Raw genomic sequence first — 23,992 nt, 5'->3', positions numbered from 1 at the left:
GACTCTCGCCAATTTATTGCGCACTCAATATACTGCAGTTAATCTGGATATTGAGGAAAAATTGCAAGATAATGTTATTTGACATAATGCCGATGTATTTGCTTACTTTTTCAAGCACACTTGGCAATTGAACCTCGTTCAGCAGTGCCTTTCATCAGATAGTAAAGCGAGCAGATTTTCCATTGTAAAAAACTAATATGTTCTCTCACCATTAGCGACTCTGGTGGGACTCGAGCCCACAACCTTTGAATGCCCTTGCAATTTATGCTTAGAAGTCCAAAGCGCTATCCATTGCGCCACAGAGTCCATGCATCCTTCCATGGTGCTCATTTCCACAAACGCAAAACACGTTTTTCATCCAAAATGAGTCCACATCAGTCATTCCTTGCCAACAAACTGAGAATCAAAAAGTGAAAAGAGTGCAGTTAATCTGTGTGTGCAGGGATACTTTTCCATCTTATTCCAATTTGTAACAGCAGCGCATTTTCTGTCGTTGTAAATAATTTGCATGCTTGAATGGACAACTGAGTAGTAGTAGGTTTGAGATGGGCCGGTAATTATTTAGCACTGTGGCATCAAGACTGCTCTTCTTTAAGAGAGGCTTAATGACTGCAGTTTTAAGGATCTTGGGAAAATTCCAGATCCAAGCAACATGTTGACTTTTTGATTGATTGGAGCCAACAGACTGCTCACCATAGACTTTAAAAATCTAGTCGGCAATGCATAAAGACAGCATGTAGTGGAACTCAGACTTGTGGTGATCTCTTGGACACTTTTGTCAGCCACAAATGCAAAATGGGTTAACTCCAGTTGTCTAGCTGGCTGCGTGCTTGTTATCTGCAAATAATGGTATTTTTAATGTTCTGAACTGAGTCTTGGAAAGAAGACTGCAAACTCATTGCACCTGGAGAAATACAGAAACCATCAGACAAAGTAACATTTACCAGACTGGAATTTGAAATATTAACCCGCTTTGTCATTAGCAGGTCCAGAGTGTGCCCTTTGCCCTTGGTGGGGCCACTCAGGTGCTGAGTAAGACCAAAGCTTCTGAGGACAGTGCCAAACTCTTTAGAAGAAGACGAGGTTAAGCGGGGCGTGAAGGAAGGAAGGAACAGTCACTCACGTACGGGAAACTCCTACCAAGCAGTGGCCAGCCTATAGCACACTGGGATTCTGTGGTAATTGAACCAAGTTTAGCAGTTCCTTTCATCAGTTAATAACACAAGCAGGCTTTCCTATTTACCAATGTAGATAACAGGGGTTACAACAGTGACTCTGGTGGGTCTCGAACTCACAGCCTTTGAATGCCTTTGCAACTTTTGTCTGATTACCCTTTTTCACAAAAGCAAAACAGTCATCCGAAAACGGTCTACATCAATCAATCAATCAATCCTTACCATCAAACTGAGAAACAAGGAGTGAAAAGAGTGCATTTACTCTGTTTATTCAGGGATACTTTTCAATCTCTAATTGCAAAATGTAAGAGCCCTTTCGGGTGATAATTTTGTCTTTACATATAAACAACTGATTTGCTTGAACGGCTATCATCAAGGCACTGCTGGGATTTGAACCCTGTTTACTAGACAGGCACTTGGACCATCTAAGCCACAGCGCCTCTTAAATGCTACTTTAACCTGTTTCAGCTAGATATTCAGTGACCAATGTTACCTCATAGATTTTGCCTGCGATAGCTCTTTCAATGTTCCCTGGGTGGGCTCGAACCACCAACCTCCCGGTTAACAGCAGAGCGCGCTGGCCAATTGCGCCACAGAGACAAACAGCCCGCTTAATTAAATATTTGCGACTCGACAAGCCGCAATATCTTTTTTTCTAACCCTTTAAGCGCCAAAGTCGCAGAAATGCAACTTTACCGTACAAGGAAATTAATGAAATAATAGTAGAAAATGAATCACTTCAGTCATTGGTCGGTTCCGTGCAACTTCCCTTTATTAGCCAGGTATGATCCAGGGCAGATTCGGTAAGGAAAAAAATGGCTGGAGGAAGTACACGTGGCATGCAATTTACAGCAGATTCTGACTCTGAAGGGTATTATCTCCCCGAGAGTGACGATGGATTTCCAAGTGGAGATGAAGGGACTTCGAAACAACGGACAGGTGCAAAGGACAGACGGAGGCGAGGAACTAGTGGAACCAGTGGCTGCAGTAAAACTTGCCCGGTGGATGAGAGCTGGGACATGCTGAGAGAGGTCGAGGTATTTGAGGCATGGATCAAACCTTTTGAAGACCCAGTTGGCTACACAGGAGAGATGGATCTGACGGATGCTAATCCATTTGATATTCTGTCACTCTTTCTGACCGATCAGTTTTGGACTTTCATTACTGATGAGACAAATAGATATGCACATCAGTGTATGGCACCTATGATTCTGAAGCCACATTCAAGATTTCTTGAGTGGTATGATGTATCAGTCACCGAAATGAAAGCTTTTTTCGCTTTGCATCTCTCCATGGGCCTTGTTGAGAAACCTGAAATCGAGGATTACTGGGGAACATTTTGGCCTACACAAACGCCTGGATTTGGAAATGTAATGTCAAGAAACAGATTTGAAATCATTCTTTCGTTCTTTCATTTTGTCAACAATAATGATTATGTGAGAACAGGCGAGCCCGGGCACGATAAACTGTTCAAAGTCCGCCCAATAATAGATTTGATTATTCCCAAATTTGCAGCAGTTTACAGTCCAATCAAGGAGCTTTCTTTAGATGAAATGACAATAGCTTTCAAGGGGAGATCTTCACTAAAATGTTACTCTCCGAATAAACCTGACAAATATGGCTATAGAGTGTATGCCCTGAGTGAAAGCTGTTCAGGGTATGTTTTGCGCTGGTCAATGCACACTGGACAGTACAAAAATAATGCAAGCAACATCAGTGCAACACACGCAGTTGTCCGTGAGTTGGTTTCTCCCTTTACGGGCAAAGGACACGAGATTTACATGGACAGTTACTATACCTCGCCTGTAATTGCAAATGAATTAGCAGATTTGGAAACTGGACTGTGTGGGACGGTAAGGATTACCAGGTTGGGGATGCCAACCAGTGATACATAATCAAACATGCCAGCAACGCCAAGCTCCTCGGCGTTGGCCTCTGTGCGGTTCCATGCAACGAGAGATACGCTAAAAAACTTTAAATGCTGTCATTTGGATATGTAAAAGTGCAGGGTACCTTGACCCTGGATGGACATCTTTTCTGTGATGGCTCTCTCCTTTCTTCACTGCTTTCTCCACAACCTGCCTGGCACCAATGATGGATGTATAAGTTGGAAAAATAAAAAAATGAAAAAAATACATAATAAATACCGTGTTTGTCATCATTTGGTCAGAACTTGTAATCAGGGCCCGAGTTTGAAGATGTGAGCAAAAGGGGTGAAAATGGGTTAAAATGTGAAAAACACCAAAATGAGCAAAATGAAATAATCCCCCATCATCAGTGCACTGTTTGCCCCCAGAAAAGCACTCCCCTGGGGCCTGGAGGTGATCTGACCACCAGAATATAGTACCATATACCCCTGCTGGACTAAGAAAAAAAAACGAGCTTCCAGCCAATAGTACACTATACCCGAGGGACTCTGTCGTTTTTCGGCAATAGTACACTATACCCGAGGGACTCTGTCGTTTTTCGGCAATAGTACACAATACCTGAAAAGACTCTGTCGTTTTTCGGCAATAGTACACTATATACCGTTGGACTTAGTCGTTTTTTGGGCTCGTGGGAATAAGCGTTCAGCTCAAGAATCCCGGGCTAAATCACGCTGCTCCCGAGAAATTCTTACGCTGCTCTCACGCGGAATATGCAAAATGGTAATGCTGGGAGGGACGGGCGGGCGGTTTTTGAGAATGACGTTTTTCGCAATCGAAACAGGTACATTTCCTGGTTGTGCGGCTACCGGGCAAGGAGCTCGTTTGACGGGCACACGAGAACCGCGACCGATGGGCCCCGTTCTGGTTTTATCCAGCTTCCAAGGCTCCTTCACAGCCGTAATGTCAAGTCATGGTTCGGAGGTGCGGAGGTGAGCGTCGGATCACGGAGCCTCTGAATGGAGCCCCGCGCTCCGCGCTCCTCCGCGCTCTAAGCGCCGCTCAGACCCGGCATGAGAGGGTCTATTTTCGGCTTGATTTTACCAGACTCCCGGGCACTTCCAGAAGCTTGCTGTTTGCTCTGATTGCTCGGGGCAGAGCACAGTGTCACGCTGAGAACGGGCTGTACGCGGAGGTGAGAGCTGGTTGTAAGGCGGATCACGGAGCCTCTGAATGGAGCCCCGCGCTCTGCGCTCCTCCGCGCTCTAAGCGCCGCTCAGACCCGGCATGAGAGGGTCTATTTTCGGCTTGATTTTACCAGACTCCCGGGCACTTCCAGAAGCTTGCTGTTTGCTCTGATTGCTCGGGGCAGAGCACAGTGTCACGCTGAGAACGGGCTGTACGCGGAGGTGAGAGCTGGTTGTAAGGCGGATCACGGAGCCTCTGAATGGAGCCCCGCGCTCCGCGCTCCTCCGCGCTCTAAGCGCCGCTCAGACCCGGCATGAGAGGGTCTATTTTCGGCTTGATTTTACCAGACTCCCGGGCACTTCCAGAAGCTTCCTGTTTGCTCTGATTGCTCGGGGCAGAGCACGGTGTCACGCTGACCACGGGCTGTACGCGGAGGTGACCGCTGGTTGTAAGGCGAATCACGGAGCCTCTGAATGGACCACCGCGCTCCCGCCCTCCTCCGCGCTCTAAGCGCCGCTCAGACCCGGCATGAGAGGGTCTATTTTCGGCTTGTTTTTACCAGACTCCCGGGCACTTCCAGAAGCTTCCTGTTTGCTCTGATTGCTCGGGGCAGAGCACGATGTCACGCTGACCACGGGCTGTACGCGGAGGTGACCCGCTCCGTGATCTTAGCGCCGCCCAGACCCAGGGCCATCCACCCCGCACACGGCCAGACTTTGCCCGGCCAGGGAGCACCTTCTGCGGGTCGGAGGCTCCGGGTCGGAGCCCCTGGAGCCTGGAGCCCTCACCGGGCCCCGAACTCGGCTGCCGGAGGCAGTGCAGTGCCTCATGGATAAAAGGGCACCCAGCCGGTCTCGAACTCGCGTGAGGCGGAGCAGGGATCATCCATGAATCAACCATGAAAATGGTACAAATCATGGTTCTATGTATACCAGACAAGGAGCTTGGTCTATTGGCACTCAAGACCCGCCATCGTAGGGCCCCGTTCTGGTTTTATCCAGCTTCGAAGGCTCCTGCACACTGCGGGTTTGTTTACATTTTGCGGCTGTGGTTTGCTCCGGCTAACCTCACGCCGGACACGTTGGAAGCGAGGCCGAGACAGAGGTCCCACCAGGCGCGGGGCGTCAGTCTGACTGGCTTCCCCCGCGCCTGGCCCCTTGTCTCCGGAGATGGGACCGTCACTCACCCCCGCACTGAAGGACGCGCGGCTTGAAGGATGATGGCTGCGCTTAGCCCCTGTGCCAGGGGCTCTGAGCCAGTCCCCTTCAGCCTCAACGCGTCCCGTGGAAACACAGTCCGGGTCCATTGTCACTCACCCCTGCGCAGAAGGACGCGCGGCTTGGAGGATGATGGCTGCGCTTAGCCCCTGGCACAGGGGCTCTGCACCAGTCCCCTTCAGCCTCAACGCGTCCGGTGGAACAACAGTCCAGGCCCTCTGTCACTCACCCCCGCACTGAAGGACGCGCGGCTTGAAGGATGATGGCTGTGCTTAGCCCCTGTGCCAGGGGCTCTGAGCCAGTCCCCTTCAGCCTCAACGCGTCCGGTGGGAACACAGTCCGGGTCCACTGTCACTCACCCCTGCGCAGAAGGACGCGCGGCTTGGAGGATGATGGCTGCGCTTAGCCCCTGGCACAGGGGCTCTGCACCAGTCCCCTTCAGCCTCAACGCGTCTGGTGGAACAACAGTCCAGGCCCACTGTCACTCACCCCCGCACTGAAGGACGCGCGGCTTGGAGGATGATGGCTGCGCTTAGCCCCTGTTACAGGGGCTCTGCGCCAGTCTCCTTCAGCCTCAACGCGTCCGACGGAACCACAGTCCGGGTCCATTGTCACTCACCCCTGCGGAGAAGGACGCGCGGCTTGAAGGATGATGGCTGTGCTTAGCCCCTGTGCCAGGGGCTCTGAGCCAGTCCCCTTCAGCCTCAACGCGTCCGGTGGGAACACAGTCCGGGTCCACTGTCACTCACCCCTGCGCAGAAGGACGCGCGGCTTGGAGGATGATGGCTGCGCTTAGCCCCTGGCACAGGGGCTCTGCACCAGTCCCCTTCAGCCTCAACGCGTCCGGTGGAACAACAGTCCAGGCCCACTGTCACTCACCCCCGCACTGAAGGACGTGCGGCTTGGAGGATGATGGCTGCGCTTAGCCCCTGTTACAGGGGCTCTGCGCCAGTCTCCTTCAGCCTCAACGCGTCCGACGGAACCACAGTCCGAGCCCATTGTCACTCACCCCCGCGCAGCAGGAGGCGCGGCTTGAAGGATGATGGCTGCGCTTAGACCCTGGGCCCAAGGGCTCTGCGCCAGTCCCCTTCAGCCTCAACGTGTCCGATGGCTCTGCGCGGGGCGGGGGGCAGGGCCGGCGCATATTTTTGGTCCGACTCCGGTCCCTTCCTCGTCTCTGAGTTTGTCAAATGCAGCGCCTGTCCAGGGCTCACTTTGCTATCAACTGGCTGGTCACCGCCATCGTAGGGCCCCGTTCTGGTTTCATCCAGCTTCGAAGGCTCCTGCGCACTGCGGGGTTGTTGGCATTTGTGGTCCTGATTTGCGCTGGCTCACCCTCACGCTGGACACAGCGCCAGATGATATATTTGGTCCGACTCCGGTCCCTTCCTCGTCTCTGAGTTTGTCAAATGCAGCGCCTGTCCAGGGCTCACTTTGCTATCAACTGGCTGGTCACCGCCATCGTAGGGCCCCGTTCTGGTTTCATCCAGCTTCGAAGGCTCCTGCGCACTGCGGGGTTGTAGGCATTTGTGGTCCTGATTTGCGCTGGCTCACCCTCACGCTGGACACAGCGCCAGATGATATATTTGGTCCGACTCCGGTCCCTTCCTCGTCTCTGAGTTTGTCAAATGCAGCGCCTGTCCAGGGCTCACTTTGCTATCAACTGGCTGGTCACCGCCATCGTAGGGCCCCGTTCTGGTTTCATCCAGCTTCGAAGGCTCCTGCGCACTGCGGGGTTGTAGGCATTTGTGGTCCAGAGCCCCGGCTCTAAATTAAACCTGTTACCCTAGTAGGCCGGCCTCCGGGTCCCCCTCTCTTCTTCGGTTATGGAGTACATTGGGCGCGGGGGCAGCCAGTGGAGGGCAAGGGCCCTGCCTCCAAGTGTGGTGTAGGGGACAGGGGAGCCAGGGCCTTGGGGTCCTGGTGCTTTTTATCTTTTAAAGTGGCTCAGAGTACCAAGGGCACGGACTTCCAGGGGGCTGCACCAAGGGTGTGTAGCTCGTGTGGGGGTGCTTAAGTGTGGGTACCCGGGGACGAAAGGTGGGCCGGGGCCGGCGCGAGCCTCTGTGGTGAGTGCTGGGCCGTTCCCTTGGTACTCCAGTCAGAGTACCAAGGGCACGGACTTCCATGGTATAGTACCAAGGGCACGGACCTCCAGGGGGCTGAACCAAGGGTGTGTAGCCCGTGTGGGGGTGCTTAAGTGTGGGTCCCCGGGTTCGAAGGGAGAGCCTGGTCCCCGGTGGTCATCCCCGGAGTCCCAGAGCCTGCAACCCGGGGAAGAGTGGCCCGTCCCCAGACTGAGTTTGGGGGAATGCGGGGTGGCTCTGGAGGTGCTCCGTGGGTTCCAGGGGGTGTTCAGTGGAGGCCATGCCCAGCCAGAGTGGCCCGTCCCCAGACTGAGTTTGGGGGAATGCGGGGTGGCTCTGGAGGGGCTCCAGGGGTTCCAGGGGGTGCTCGGCGGAGGCCATGCCCAGCCAGAGTGGCCCTTCCCCGGGCAGAATCTGGGGAGAGTGGGGGGTGGCTCTGGAGGTGCTCCGGGGGCTCCAGGGGTTCCAGGGGGTGCTCAGTGGGGGCCATGCCCAGCCAGAGTGGCCCTTCCCCGGGGTGAGTCTGGAGGAGTGGGGGGTGGCTCTGGAGGGGCTCCAGGGGTTCCAGGGGGTGCTCGGCGGAGGCCATGCCCAGCCAGAGTGGCCCTTCCCCGGGCAGAGTCTGGGGAGAGTGGGGGGTGGCTCTGGAGGTGCTCCGGGGGCTCCAGGGGGTGCTCAGTGGAGGCCATGCCCAGCCAGAGTGGCCCTTCCCCGGGCAGAATCTGGGGAGAGTGGGGGTGGCTCTGGAGGTGCTCCGGGGGCTCCAGGGGTTCCAGGGGGTGCTCAGTGGGGGCCATGCCCAGCCAGAGTGGCCCTTCCCCGGGGTGAGTCTGGAGGAGTGGGGGGTGGCTCTGGAGGGGCTCCAGGGGTTCCAGGGGGTGCTCGGCGGAGGCCATGCCCAGCCAGAGTGGCCCTTCCCCGGGCAGAGTCTGGGGAGAGTGGGGGGTGGCTCTGGAGGTGCTCCGGGGGCTCCAGGGGGTGCTCAGTGGAGGCCATGCCCAGCCAGAGTGGCCCTTCCCCGGGCAGAATCTGGGGAGAGTGGGGGGTGGCTCTGGAGGTGCTCCGGGGGCTCCAGGGGTTCCAGGGGGTGCTCAGTGGGGGCCATGCCCAGCCAGAGTGGCCCTTCCCCGGGGTGAGTCTGGAGGGTTGGGGGGTGGCTCTGGAGGGAATCCAGGGGTTCCAGGGGGTGCTCGGCGGAGGCCATGCCCAGCCAGAGTGGCCCTTCCCCGGGCAGAGTCTGGGGAGAGTGGGGGGTGGCTCTGGAGGTGGTCCGGGGGCTCCAGGGGGTGCACAGTGGAGGCCATGCCCAGCCAGAGTGGCCCTTCCCCGGGCAGAATCTGGGGAGAGTGGGGGGTGGCTCTGGAGGTGCTCCGGGGGCTCCAGGGGTCCCAGGGGGTGCTCAGTGGGGGCCATGCCCAGCCAGAGTGGCCCTTCCCCGGGGTGAGTCTGGAGGAGTGGGGGGTGGCTCTGGAGGGGCTCCAGGGGTTCCAGGGGGTGCTCGGCGGAGGCCATGCCCAGCCAGAGTGGCCCTTCCCCGGGCAGAGTCTGGGGAGAGTGGGGGGTGGCTCTGGAGGTGCTCCGGGGGCTCCAGGGGGTGCTCAGTGGAGGCCATGCCCAGCCAGAGTGGCCCTTCCCCGGGCAAAGTCTGGCCGTGTGCGGGGTGGATGATCCCTGCTCCGCCTCACGGGAGTTCGAGACCGGCTGGGTGCACTTTTATCCATGAGACCGCGTCAGTCTGACTGGCTTCCCCCGCGCCTGGCCCCTTGTCACCGGAGATGGGACCGTCACTCACCCCCGTGCAGTAGGACGCGCGGCTTGGAGGATGATGGCTGCGCTTAGCCCCTGGCACAGGGGCTCTGCACCAGTCCCCTTCAGCCTCAACGCGTCTGGTGGAACAACAGTCAAGGCCCACTGTCACTCACCCCCGCACAGAAGGACGCGCGGCTTGAAGGATGATGGCTGCGCTTAGCCCCTGTGCCAGGGGCTCTGAGCCAGTCCCCTTCAGCCTCAACGCGTCCGGTGGAAACACAGTCCGGGTCCACTGTCACTCACCCCTGCGCAGAAGGACGCGCGGCTTGGAGGATGATGGCTGCGCTTAGCCCCTGGCACAGGGGCTCTGCACCAGTCCCCTTCAGCCTCAACGCGTCTGGTGGAACAACAGTCCAGGCCCACTGTCACTCACCCCCGCACAGAAAGACGCGCGGCTTGAAGGATAATGGCTGCGCTTAGCCCCTGTGCCAGGGGCTCTGAGCCAGTCCCCTTCAGCCTCAACGCGTCAGGTGGAAACACAGTCCGGGTCCACTGTCACTCACCCCCGCGCAGGGATGCTTTCAAGTACAACCGCTGCTACGTTGCATGGAACAGCTAAAGGTTGATTACTGCATATTGCACGCTGCATCCTAAATGGATGGGATTTTTCAATGTCTCTCTTAACAACCCACAGCGTGTCTTATTCATACTGTGGATTCAAGTCTTCCAAAAGGCTGACCACGATATTCCCATGCCAGGAGTTGAACCCAGGCCACCTGAATGGGCCACTTTGTCTCACCTTCCTGCAGGTAGTGTGGATGGATGAAATAATATTGTTTGAGTTTTTATAAGTGCTGCAAGGTTCAAAGGTAATGCGGGACTGGGAGCTTGCACTGAATCACCACATGTGCTGATTTGAAATATTTAAGTGAAGGTCTCTAAAATTCACTGCAGTGTAATCTGGTCATTAGCAAAGACTACAGAGTCGCCTGGAGATGCTGGTGATTGAACCCAGGACCTAGTACATGCTAAGCATGCGCTCTACCACTGAGCTACATCCCCTTCCTTATCAAACCCTTAAAATGATAGAATGGACAAAAACAGAACAGATAGAATAGAAACAACAGAAACAGTGACCAGAAAGACAATTCAATTCTTCATTTTTTTTTTAATTCCAATTTGACTGGTTGTGACACAAAGATTTGTCCCATTGTTACTTTACTTACATGTGCGTCACTTTTTGTGTGTTACAGTAACTTTTTTGGCCTGATCACCCAGTCCACAAGTGTTCCTGTACCTATATATTTACAAATCAAGCACTGTTAAGCAGTTGGCATCCTTTGCTGGTCAGGGGGAAGAGGAAGGTATGTTTCCAGCAGGGTTCTAAGAAATATGAAGCAATGCCAATGGATTTCTTGCCCATCAGCTTGACCACCTGGCCACCACAATACTGCATCTTTGGAAAATTACAGTGAAAGCTTGAGACCAATAAAAAAATCAAGATATGCTTGTCCAGTCAAGAATTGTTGGAAAACATGACTGATCCCAAATGAAGCAAAGTATGCGCTCTACCGCTGACCCACTTTGTCTAGAAATGCTCCAAAAAGAAACACCAACCAACCTGCTAGTCTATAGATACATAGAAAAGCTAAAGGTTGATTACAAACTTTCGCATGCTGCGCCCAAATTGATGTCAGGTTTCTATGTCTCTCTTCACCTCCATCCAGCTTGAATGTACTCGTAACCACAGCGAGTCTTGTACATAATATGGCTACAAGTATTCCAGAAGGACAAACCAGATATTCCCATACCGGGAGTTGAACCCAGGCCACCTGGATGAGAGCCAGGAATCCTAACCGCTAGACCATATGGGAAGGATTTGAGAAGGTAAGAGCTAATTTAATGGTAAAGAAGATAAGATGAGATAAGATAAGATAAGATAAGATAAGATAAGATAAGATATTCCTTTATTGTCCAACATGGGGAAATTCCATTGGTGCAACGCAGGAAGATACAGAAGGACAGATCACTTATAGGAAGTCTGAAAAACACTTTCAGTAGAAGATCTCCTATAAATAAAAAATCCCATAGACAAATAAATACATAAATACCATTGCATGTGATCACAACAGTAATTGCACATGAATATGTGTCATGACGGCACATAGATTGCACATGAATTTCACAGTAATTGCACATGAATTGCACATGGATTCCAACAGCAATTGCACATATGACGGAATTGCACATCAGTATTAGGTTAGGTCAGCATTGCGAGTGTTCAGGACTAACAGTGTTTGTTATAAAGTCTGACAGCAGCAGGAAGGAAAGACCTACGAAACCTTTCCCTCACACAGCGAGGGTGGATTAGTCTCTCACTGAAGCTGCTCTCCAGAGCGGACATAGTGTCCTGCAGGGGATGACACTCATGGTCCAGCATAGATGTGAATCTAGCCAGGACCCTCATGTCCCCCACCTCCTGCACCGAGTCCAGAGCACAGCCCAGGACGGAGCTGGACTTCTCGATGACTTTGTCCAGCCTCTTCCTCTCCCTCTCTGTGATGCTGTATGAGTCCATTCTCTCAATGTCCCGTCCCTGGATGTTCACTGGTAAGGGGGCAGTGGGGTGGCGTCTGCGGAAATCCACCACCATCTCCTTGGTCTTCCCCGCGTTGATGAGGTGGTTCCGCTGACACCAGTCCACAAAGTCCTGCGCCAGTCCTCTGTACTCCGCGTCATCTTCGTCCGTGATGAGTCCGATGATGGCAGAGTCATCAGAGAACTTCTGCAGGACACAGCTGTCCGTGTCATGTCTGAAGTCTGCAGTGTAAAGGGTGAAGAGAAAGGGCGCGAGGACAGTTCCCTGGGGCGCCCCCACACTGCAGGTCCGAGTGTCAGACACACAATCCCGTGCTCTCACAAACTGTAAATCCTCTGGGACCACATGAGGCTCGCTATTTCCGTCATTTTATTTTGAAGGGACCTCACGTTACCCATGACTACGGCGGGAACCGACTTCCTGTTTGTCCCTCTCTTCTCTCTGAGTTTACGTCTGTCGAAGTTTAGTCTATACAGACTGCGGGAGGCGAGGATCGTTCTCAAGTTCTTTATTTGATGAAAACATGGAAAAACAGGCAAAACAGTAGCGTGTTTTTCGTCTTGCAGCTGAGATTCGACCCGTCACAAGAATTAGCTGTGTTTTATATAGCTGTTGCTTGGGTCTGATAAAATGGCCTGACGTTGATATGACGTCCGCTTTAAGATTGTTTAGACTAGTCCACAGATAATCAGAAAATACACAGAAAGTTCATCGTGACCCATATGCCGTAAGATCGTCGTGACTCATGATAAACAGGACACAGACATGACAATAATTTGATCAATATCCACAATTCCCCCTTTTGATCACATCCACATGTGATCACACTTAAAGAGGCGCCAGACGCAACCTCACAAAATAATAGAACGTAAACCCCCCAAAAACATACTAATTGTTTAAAAATCATATTAAATCATTGTATAATATTGCAACTCAATAAAAGAAAACATGTATTAAACATAACCCATCATGGACACAAAATGGTGTAAGACAAGGAGCATGGTGGTTGTAGACCAGACCAGATTTTCAAGTGTTGGCTTCAAGAAATGTCAGTCTCGTCATTATCAGAGTCAGATTCTTGATTGACAGAGTAATAGTCAGCCTCTGTCATCAGGGCTAGAACATGTGCTGGTCGGTTAGTAAGAGCAGTTGCAATCAAGCGTTCAATAAGTGATCTAAGACAGGGTACAACACAGCATCCAATCATAATCAACACACTAATAATAATAAGGATAGTGGAGAAAATAGAAGCAACAGTGCCAGTCCAAGGACCAAATATGCTGTATAACCAGGCAGACCATGAGTTATCAGCAGTACCTGAGTTTTTAGCAAGTTCAGCTGAGAGAGATTTGAGACTAGCTAGTGCTTTAGTAACCCTGCCATCAGGGGAAGTATTGTTAGGAATAAATGTGCAGCAATCAGTACCAAACATCGAGCAAATACCAGATTTCTCAGCTAAGAGCATGTCAAGAGCAACGCGATTCTGCCAAGCCATAAGTGAGGTCGGAGCCAATTGTTCTGTAATTCCCTCTAATGCGTCTATTGTAAAGTTCAAGAATCTTTGCTGATTATAATAAATGTAATTTATCCATTGAACATTAATATTAGATGTTGCCCAACTAAATAAAATAGACTTAAACCCAGCCGCTACTTCATTCTGTGCCTGAAACCCATATGGAACGCCAACCGGGGCTCCCACAGAATTTATATAAACACCTGGGTCAAATGATCCCAGGGGGCTGGCGAGGGAGCGTCTAAACACTCTAGAGTGAGGATGCCTAGGTAGGTTGTACTTGAAATATTCTGTAGTAACGGGGACAATAGTGAATGGTAAAATCATCACTACTAGAGCACATTCACCTGTCCAACGTGGTGGAAGGATAGCTCGGAGTTTTAGGTCACCACAGAGCCACCATAAGTCAGCTCTGGGTAAGGTCTGTCTTAAAAAAACATGATGAAATGAGGGGAAAGCAGAAATGTCAGTTGATGTGTTGCAATACGTTGGAGGAAAATGACCAAGCCTAGTCCTGCTAAGAGTAGCGTTGAAATAGAAACAGTTAAAGCCATGTTCAGCAGTAGAGAATATCACAGGTACGTCTTTGGATGTTGTAACGGGGTATCTTAAATGTAAATGAGTACAGTCCTTGAAATTGTCCGAAGAATTAGAAAACAGAGAATGCACACAACTGTCACGCTGTGAGTCCAGAGGGAAAGGGGCAGCTATAAGCTGGGGTCTTGCAGCCGCACAAGCTAAACACGATTCTTTCTTATTTGTTTTAACAGTGTACTGTACGTCGGTGTAATCCCTCATTCGTCCAGGCGTGTTCCATAGTAGAAAAAGCTTCAGTTGTAGTCATCTGGACTCAGTTTGAAAAAGTAGACGTTTCGACTCTCATCCAAGAGTCATTGTCAATAACAGAATTTAGGTCGAGAACTCCGATATTAATACTGTTCTGTGGTAAGACCCGCCCATTGGGAGGAGCCTTCCTGAAGTAGAAAGAGTTGTTGGTTTCAACAGAAACTCCCCCCTTGTATCTACCGAGCTAGCCTATTCAGAATCTTAATGGGCTGTTAAAACCTCTTTGTCTTAGTGAGACCCTGGCTCAACCACCCTGAGTACCTGATTAGCATTTGAATTCCCTGGTCCTTTACCTTTCCAGGGGTTCAGTAACCCATTATAGATAACAGGAAGATTAAACCTAAGCCCTCCATTTCTGTCTAAAGAAGGTCTTTCTTTTTTAACAAAAATAGCTTCCTTGACTCCTCTTTCAAACCATCTTTTCTCCCTGCTTAAAACCTTCACCTCACCGTCTTCAAACGAGTGATTAGAGGCTTCAAGATGGAGATGCACGGCACTCTGTGGACCTGAACTAGTATTTCTTCTGTGCTGATAAAGCCTCTTGTGTAGAGGCTGTTTCGTCTCACCTATGTAACGTTCTTTACAGCTTTCTTCACTGCATTGGATCGAATAAACTACATTGCTCTGTTTTTGAGTCGGCAATTTGTCCTTTGGGTGAACCAGTTTTTGTCTTAAAGTGTTGCCTGGTTTAAAATAAACAGGGACTTCGTGTTGTCTAAAAATTCTCTGCAGTTTTTCCGACAGGCCAGACACATAAGGGATAGAGACACCCTTCCTTCTCTGTTCAGTTTCCCTTTTGTCCTGCTTCTTGGTTCTCTTCACTCTGTTGAGAGCCCAAGCGGGGTAACCACAGGCTGAGAGGGCATTACGGACATGTTTTTCCTCTTTCTTCTTGCCCTCTGAGCTGGTGGGCACACCTTGAACTCTGTGTTGTAAGGTTCTGATCACACCCAGCTTGTGCTGTAGTGGGTGGTTGGAACCAAAGAGCAGATACTGGTCCGTGTGTGTAGGTTTCCTATATACTTCTATTTGGAGTTTCCCGTCCTCTCCTCTGATCGTGGCACAATCAAGAAAGGCCAAGCGATTCTCCTTAGCGTCTTCTCTTGTAAACCTGATATGTGGGTCCACAGCATTGATGTGATCAGAGAAGGTTTCCAGCTCTTGTTTCTTGATTGTTACAAAAGTATCATCGACATAGCGGAGCCACAGTTTTGGGGCTATGCCTGAGAATGAGGACAGTGCCTTCTTCTCAAAGTGCTCCATGAACAGGTTGGCCACTATGGGAGAGACGGGCGAGCCCATGGCACAGCCATGAATCTGTCTGTAAAATTGTCCCCGGAATTGAAAGTAAGTGGTGTTCAGACAGATGTCCAACAGTTTACATATGTGTTCAGGTGTCAGTTTGGTCCTTTCCTGTAGGGTGGTGTCTTCCTGCAGTCTGGTCCTCACCGCTGCTACTGCATCAGAGGTCGGGATGCAGGTGAACAGGGACACAACATCATATGAAACCATGAGGTCATCTGGGTCCAGTTGGAGATGTTTCATGACTGGTTCAATCTCGGGTTTCGGCAGGCGTACCTGAATGTTAGTCTTTGCTCAAAAATACAATGAATAGGAACGCTGGGTCTATTGGAAATTTTGCGAGATCAGGACATGAATGGCCTGGAAAGGATCTATAAAACATAAACAGCAAGCTTTCGTTGGAACATTGTTAGCATGAACATGTTTGGTAACATGTTTGGTTTTGCTGAATGTTGTACCCAAGACCTTCTGCGTGTAGGGCAGATGTGATGACCACCACACAATGAAACCATGAAGCAGAAGTTTGCCTACTTCAATTCTGCTCTCTTTGATATAGCCCAATGATCAAATGTCATACTTATTTTCAAAACAGGACATCCTGTAGAAAGGTGTGGTTCAACGGTATAGCGGTTAGCGCTCTGAATCCAGAGTTTTTCTTCATTTCTAATTGCAATTAGAGGGGTTACCCTTTTATGGATATGTCAAGATTCTCCCCTCTGTGGCGCAATCGGCTAGGGCGATCTGCTGATAGGCAAAAGGTTGGTGGTTCGAGCCCACCCAGGGACGACTGCTCACCTTGCCAGAGCAAGCAAGAAATACAATCCCACAAGTAATTATGTAAGGAAACCAGGAAATCATTACGGCGCTGGGGCTTCCTTGGTCAAAGGGCCTGTTTAGTTAACAGGAAATGCCTACTTTTTGTCTATGAAAAATATTTACAAGGACAGTAAAGCCCACAAGAAGAGCCCTCAAACCCATACCTTTCTCCCTCAAGTTTACTGCTGCTACAGTTTGCATTAAGAGAGGGAAAAGTATTGCTGCACATCAAGATTGTTTGCACTGTTTGCACTCCTTGTTTCTCATTTTTTGGGCAAGGGATGATTGATGTAAGACTTGTAGCTTTGGATCACCGTTATCCTTCCAAAGAGCAGTCTGCGGTTCCATGGTGTAATGGTTAGCACACTTTGAATCCAGCGATCCGAGTTCAAATCTCAGTGGAACCTTGAGTGCCCCGAGAGTAGCGTTACTCTTTTGAAAAAGTGCAGAAACATGAAGAATCTTTGGGTAAAATCTGTGCTTACCCCCTGAAAGGAGCTAACCAAAGCATACAAACTAAACAAAGCTGTTAAAATCTGGAGCTGGTTTTCTTATGACCAAGCTTATGATTCAACGCCTGGATTACAAAAGGCGTAAACGTTTCACCGCATTGCAAAAGAAAATCAAATGAAAAGCATTGATGTGTTGAAGGAATCCTTTGACTTGGAGAGACAGGACTTTTATAGGACTTATTATAAGCAAGAAATGAAACAAAGAAATGACCACTATAATCCTCTGACAGTAATCTTCGTTGAAGCCAATCAATCAGAACTTGCGAGGGGAAGAAGAAGAAGAAGAAGAAGAAGAAGAAGAAGAAGAAGAAGAAGAAGAAGAAGAAGGCGGTGGCGGCGACGACGAACACCTTATGCTCTCTAAACGCGGGGAAATCGCGTGGACCTCCAAGCCGCCGCTTGAGAGGCGAGGCGAGGAGGAGGAGAAGGAGGAGTAGACAAGTTGGCGCCCATCAGGGAGCTGTGGGACTTGTGGTGCAAGCGACTGCCGCTCATGTACAATCCGGGATCCGAGGTCACCGTAGACGAGAGGCTGGTTTTGTTTAGAGGTGATTTTTTTTATTTAAAAAAATGGAGAGAAAAAAAAAGAGAAAATAATAATAATAAATAAATTAATAAATTAATAAATTAATAAATTAATAAATTAATAAATTAATAAATTAATAAATTAATAAATTAATAAATTAATACATTAATAAATTAATAAATCAATAAATCAATAAATCAATAAATCAATAAATCATGAAAAGTAAATTCAAATTAAATAATATTTGTTGTTCTTGTGTTCTTGTTTTTCCTTCATTATTTTTTTTATTTTTTTTTCCCTTCTTCTTCTTCTTCTTCTTCCTTCTTCTTCCTTCTTCTTTCTTCTTCTTTCTTCGTTCTTCTTTCTTCTTCGACAGGTCGCTGCCCCTTCCCTCAAAGCCGGCGAAGTACGGAATCAAGCTGTGGGTTGCGTGCAACTCGCTGTCCAGTTACGCCTGGAAGATGCAGGTCTACACCGGGAAATCCGATAAGCGCGCGCCTCCGGAGAAGAACCTGGCCACGCGGGTCGTGCTCGATCTCACCGAGGGACTGGGACTGGGAAGGGGGGCCGGGGGGGGGCGCAACGTCACGTGCGACAACTTCTTCACCTCGTACGAGCTCGCCCGCAGGCTATTCTTCGAGAGGGACGGCCTCACCCTGCTGGGGACGCTGCGCGCCAACAGGAGCTAGTTCCCGCGGGAACTGGTCGACACGAAGCGCAGGGCGATCGCGTCTTCCGTCTCGTGTTCACGTTGGGCGAGACCGCGCCGGGGACCTCTTCCAACGGCTACGGCAACAAACGGAGTCCCCTCGGTCGCCTTGGTCTCCTACCTGGCGAAGAAGAGCAAGAACTTGCAGATCCTCACCACGGTGCGGCGCCACCTACGGAGACGGCAATCGCGGCGGCGGCGAGCCTCCTCCTCCGAGCAAACCGGCGGCCGTGCTGCATTACAATCGCACCAAGGGAGGCGTGGACAACCTGGACAAGGTGACAGGTACCTACAGCTGCAGGAGGAAAACCTGCCGCTGGGCCCTTGTCCTGTTCCACAACATGATCGACGTGTCCGCGTACAATGCTTTCGTCCTGTGGCGGGAGCTGAACCTGATGTGGATGGTCGGCAAACGCCACAGACGCAGGCTGTTCATGGAGCAGCTGGGGAGCGCGCTCGTCGCGCCTCGTATACGCGGGAGGGAGGAGGAAGGGAGGGGGAGGGGGAGGAGGACCTGATGACCTGGCGTCATCGGGGACATCTCGGGAGAGGGGAGAAGAGAGGGGAGAGGAGAGGGGAGAGAGGGGGGGAGGAGGAGGAGGAAGAGAACCCGCTGCTGTACCCGCGAAGAGGAAGTGGTGCCGAATATGCCCCAGGAGCAAGGACACTAAAACGACGAACGTGTACCGAGGGTGCCTCGTACACGTGTGTGGCGAGTGCGCCCCCAGCTACTGCCTGCGCTGCGCTCGGACCTAAGTATCTGTCGACCTTACGATCGCTGCCGTTGCCGCCGTTGCCTTGCCGCCGCCAAAAATTTCCTGTGTTGTGTTTTTTTTTATTTTTTATATTTGTCCAAGAAGCTAATACCAGGAATGGGATCCGAACCCACGAGGGCCACCGCCCGTCGGATCTTGAGTCCGAAGCCTTAACCGCTCGGCCATCCTGGTGAAAGCCTATAATGGCGTTGCTCGCTTGTAAAAGGGGTGTCGGTCGGTCGGTCGGTCGCCGCCGCCGCCACGCTACTATTTTGAATAAAGAATGCGACAACGCCGAAAAGAGAAAAATAATATATAGATATTTTTTTAAATGCTATTGTGTCAATTTTTATTTTATTTTAAATAATAAGGATGAAAAAAAAATTAAACAATTATGTCCTTATGATGAAGAAGTAGAGAGAAAGAGAGAGAAAGAGAAAGAGAGAGAGAGAAAGAGAGAGAGAGAGAGAGAAAGAGAGAGAGAGAAAGAGAGAGAGAAAGAGAGAGAGAGTAAAACGGGCGCGTGCGCAATTCCGACACCTGCAGGTCAAGCCGGGGAGGTGGCATGGCTTACTAATGATAATACTTACAGGGGGCGGTGTATCAGCGTATCGTTGTGGCCGAGCGGTTAAGGCGACGGACTCCATATCCATTGGGAGTTTACCATGCGTTTCAAAAATGCTACTCAAACCTGTTAGTCGATATTCATTGACCAATTTTACCTCGTAGACTTTGCCTGCAATTGCTCTTCCAATCGTCCCTGGGTGGGCTCGAACCACCAACCTCCCAGTTAACAGCCGAGTGCGCTGCCCAATTGCGCCACAGAGTCATACAGCCCACGTCGTATAATAATTGCGAATTTACAAGCCGCAATATCTTTTTTTTTTTTTAAAGCGAGCCAGCAACATTCGAAAGTTCAGCCCCTGTCCAATCAACTGTGTTTAATGGAGAGCGAGGGCATCAATCTTTCTACCTTTAAGCTAAATCCCCTGTACCAATGTAGCTATAAAAAAACTGGAAGTTTTTCAATCAATCGACTCTCGCCAATTTATTGCGCACTCAATATACTGCAGTTAATCTGGATATTGAGGAAAAATTGCAAGATAATGTTATTTGACATAATGCCGATGTATTTGCTTACTTTTTCAAGCACACTTGGCAATTGAACCTCGTTCAGCAGTGCCTTTCATCAGATAGTAAAGCGAGCAGACTTTCCATTGTAAAAAACAAATATGTTCTCTCACCATTAGCGACTCATTGCGCCACAGAGCCCATACATCCTTCCATGATGCTCATTTCCACAAACGCAAAACACAGTTTTCATCCAAAATGGGTCCACATCAGTCATTCCTTGCCAACAAACTGAGAATCAAAAAGTGAAAAGAGTGCAGTGTAGGGGAATGGAGATGGACATTCCACGGCCAGATAACAGAAAATCTCTCTTTGAACATTGGGGGGTTTTCTTTCTCCCTCTCTCCCTCACCGCAGGGAGCCGCTGTGACTTTGGCGATAACAGACCTTCTCCCCCACAGTCTTACAGGAGGACGCCCCGATGAAAACTATGTTTTATGTGATTATGCCATGAATGTTTGTCCGAATCAACTCCGTACACCTCATGTTTCACCTTGTGTTACGTATTTTTCCACTGTTTAAGGTTTTATATTCCCAATGCTTTAACTCGAGTGCCCATCACAGGTGAAAGAAGATGTAAAATGTATCTACCTCAAGGAATAATGTGCACAAACTGCCAAAAGTGTTTAACGTGTCGTCGCAGTAGCGCCCGCCCCTTTCGCTCCCAGCGTGCCCTGCGGCGCTAGGTGACAAAAAGACGCTCCGAGCTTGGAACGCTCTCTTCTCCTCTCTTCTCTTCTTGCTCTCTTCTTCCTTTTTTTTTGTTCAAGCCTTTGTCTATCTCTTTGAAGCCGTCTCCACGGACGAGCCTGTTTACTTTTCCTTTGTCTCAACAAAGCGTCCGCCACGTGGGTCGACAAGACTAGGCCAGCCTCATCGCCCCCCTGAACTCTGAAAACACCTGGAAACACCTGGAACTAAGCTTAAGCGCTAAACCGGACAGAGACTTTCTTTTCTACTTCGCTTCTACTATTTTTGAAGTAATCTACGCTGTTTACGTGGATCAGCGCTACGTTCTCATCTGAGTAAAGGCCGCGTGAGGAGCTAACACGCAGCTAAAGCGTTCTACCGCTAAGGAACTCCCGGACATCGCCACGCGCCACCTCGCGCCACCGCTGCCGCCCCGCGTCACGAACATCGCGGCATGCCACTGCCTTCGCCCGCCACACCGCTCCACGGGCTGCCTCGCGCCACCGCTGCCGCTGCCTCGCCACGGATCTCGTCCGCGGACAAGGACCAGCCGGACAGAGTTCTACAAAATCGTAAGCCGACTTCAGTGTGCGGTTCTTTTGTGGCGTGATTTGGGTAGAACTCAGCTGTTCCTCCTCCCTTAGCTTCTCACTTTCCCTCTTTTTGATATAGATTAGCATAGACACGTTTGATTATCAAAGGCAAAACCCTGGTTTAACATTATCTGCATGAAATCTGCTGTTAAATCTGATATAACATCACCTGTGATTTACCTGTGCGCATTTCTGCTCCGGTGCCCTTTTTGATTGCCCTTTTGATAAATAAACTACACGAAAGAGTTATTGACTATTGTTTGTTTGATTAGACTATGCGTAAGTCCCTGAATCGTGAAACACCCTTCAGACCTTTTAACGAGCGCGATTAAGGACCGTATCTTAGCTTTTTGGGTTTTACCCTGGTGCCCCGTCTTGTCTCGTTTCTGCTAAGAAATCTTCCTTAATCGTAAACTGAATACCTGTAGTTTGAGACCCTACACAAGGATGTGAATAGCCTGTTGGCACCTGCTTCACTAAAGGTTCTATATCCATTCACTACACAGCTTTCTTGGATGCACTACTGCTGTTACTGCTCTCGACTGACATCTCAATTGCAATAGACTTTAAAAAGAAGCATTAGCTTGATGTGGACTTTTAAAGGACGCAGTAGTTTGATGTGACAACAACCACATCAAACTCCTTTAAAAAGAGACAGCAGTTTGATGTGTTTTTTTTACCAAAGTATAGGTACGGTTATTTGTGCTACTGTAATAACGGATATGATTCTGTATACTCACAGTTCACATAGATAAAGTGTCAGGATGGCCGAGTGGTCTAAGGCGCCAGACTCAAGGTAAATTCCTTCCTCGCCACTGGGGATTCTGGTCTCTGACTGGAGGCGTGGGTTCAAATCCCACTCCTGACAAAAAAAACCTTTGGAAAGGAAGCCATTTTTACACCCTAAATTACAAGCACATATGTGTGACAATGGACTGAAAACTTGTCGTATTGGCTTAAGATTTCAAATGAAGTGTTACTTCCAATGATGAATTGTGATGTGATGGCCAATCTACTACGTAGATGCTGTACTGTCTAAGCATTGAGTACATTCAGAGTGAACTGTATCATATGTCTTATACTGTAATTGTGACCACTCACTGAGAAATTAAAGTGACAGATTAATTTACCAGACTTAGAACTGAAAAATTCTGGGTTTTCATTATGACCTTTTTTTGCCTTTTGGACAGCCAGCCTGGCTAGCTCAGTCGGTAGAGCATGAGACTCTTAATCTCAGGGTCGTGGGTTCGAGCCCCACGTTAGGTGGAATTAATTTTAAGCTTTATGGACTGCTTGCCATTACAACCCGTGAAATCTTGGTCATAAATTTTCTTCTGTTGGAACCGAAAGAAGAAGAATTAAACCCTCTGTAACAATGAGATTGCAACTATTTCACTCAATTCTCATCACCTGTTAAATTCCATCTCTTTATATGGACTGTACATAATTGGAAAGACTTCATCTAGTGTAAGGTTGCCAAAGCATTTACTTTGTACTGATTTTTGGAACTTTATCTTTGAGATAAGGGAGCTCAATGTCAGCATCGCTGAAATGTCCAAGGTGTCAGGGTCAAGGTAAACTCCTACCTAAGCGTAAGCAAATTTGGTCTACAAGTGGAGGAATGGGTTCTAATCCCACTCCTGACAATGGGTTTGTCCTATATTTGAACTCATTGCAAGTGTAGGGGAATGGAGATGGACATTCCACGGCCAGATAACAGAAAATCTCTCTTTGAACATTGGGGGGTTTTCTTTCTCCCTCTCTCCCTCACCGCAGGGAGCCGCTGTGACTTTGGCGATAACAGACCTTCTCCCCCACAGTCTTACAGGAGGACGCCCCGATGAAAACTATGTTTTATGTGATTATGCCATGAATGTTTGTCCGAATCAACTCCGTACACCTCATGTTTCACCTTGTGTTACGTATTTTTCCACTGTTTAAGGTTTTATATTCCCAATGCTTTAACTCGAGTGCCCATCACAGGTGAAAGAAGATGTAAAATGTATCTACCTCAAGGAATAATGTGCACAAACTGCCAAAAGTGTTTAACGTGTCGTCGCAGTAGCGCCCGCCCCTTTCGCTCCCAGCGTGCCCTGCGGCGCTAGGTGACAAAAAGACGCTCCGAGCTTGGAACGCTCTCTTCTCCTCTCTTCTCTTCTTGCTCTCTTCTTCCTTTTTTTTTGTTCAAGCCTTTGTCTATCTCTTTGAAGCCGTCTCCACGGACGAGCCTGTTTACTTTTCCTTTGTCTCAACAAAGCGTCCGCCACGTGGGTCGACAAGACTAGGCCAGCCTCATCGCCCCCCTGAACTCTGAAAACACCTGGAAACACCTGGAACTAAGCTTAAGCGCTAAACCGGACAGAGACTTTCTTTTCTACTTCGCTTCTACTATTTTTGAAGTAATCTACGCTGTTTACGTGGATCAGCGCTACGTTCTCATCTGAGTAAAGGCCGCGTGAGGAGCTAACACGCAGCTAAAGCGTTCTACCGCTAAGGAACTCCCGGACATCGCCACGCGCCACCTCGCGCCACCGCTGCCGCCCCGCGTCACGAACATCGCGGCATGCCACTGCCTTCGCCCGCCACACCGCTCCACGGGCTGCCTCGCGCCACCGCTGCCGCTGCCTCGCCACGGATCTCGTCCGCGGACAAGGACCAGCCGGACAGAGTTCTACAAAATCGTAAGCCGACTTCAGTGTGCGGTTCTTTTGTGGCGTGA

At 49.8% G+C, this 23,992-nt stretch overlaps 5 non-coding genes across 5 annotated transcripts; 2 read left to right on the top strand and 3 right to left on the bottom strand.

Annotated features, from left to right (window-relative positions):
- Positions 1–215: 215 nt before the first annotated feature.
- On the bottom strand, positions 216–306 carry trnar-ucu (transfer RNA arginine (anticodon UCU)). The gene is given in 2 exon segments: positions 216–251; positions 270–306. It is a non-coding gene; the product is annotated as a tRNA-Arg (tRNA).
- A 10,777-nt stretch (positions 307–11,083) lies between these two features.
- trnae-cuc (transfer RNA glutamic acid (anticodon CUC)) lies at positions 11,084–11,155 on the bottom strand. Its single transcript has one exon. It is a non-coding gene; the product is annotated as a tRNA-Glu (tRNA).
- Positions 11,156–18,968: 7,813 nt separating this feature from the next.
- On the bottom strand, positions 18,969–19,051 carry trnal-caa (transfer RNA leucine (anticodon CAA)). Its single transcript has one exon. It is a non-coding gene; the product is annotated as a tRNA-Leu (tRNA).
- Positions 19,052–22,031: 2,980 nt separating this feature from the next.
- trnal-caa (transfer RNA leucine (anticodon CAA)) lies at positions 22,032–22,141 on the top strand. Its single transcript has 2 exons — positions 22,032–22,069; positions 22,096–22,141. It is a non-coding gene; the product is annotated as a tRNA-Leu (tRNA).
- Positions 22,142–22,466: 325 nt separating this feature from the next.
- trnak-cuu (transfer RNA lysine (anticodon CUU)) lies at positions 22,467–22,539 on the top strand. The gene has a single exon. It is a non-coding gene; the product is annotated as a tRNA-Lys (tRNA).
- The last annotated feature ends 1,453 nt before the right edge of the window (positions 22,540–23,992 follow it).

The sequence above is a fragment of the Eucyclogobius newberryi genome, unplaced genomic scaffold (assembly GCF_026437365.1).
Source record: "Eucyclogobius newberryi isolate DKJ021-1_F unplaced genomic scaffold, fEucNew1.0.hap1 SCAF_130, whole genome shotgun sequence".
NCBI lineage: Eukaryota > Metazoa > Chordata > Actinopteri > Gobiiformes > Gobiidae > Eucyclogobius > Eucyclogobius newberryi.
The sequence above is the reverse complement of the archived record's forward strand: the minus strand, read 5'-3'. Positions and strand labels throughout refer to the sequence as shown.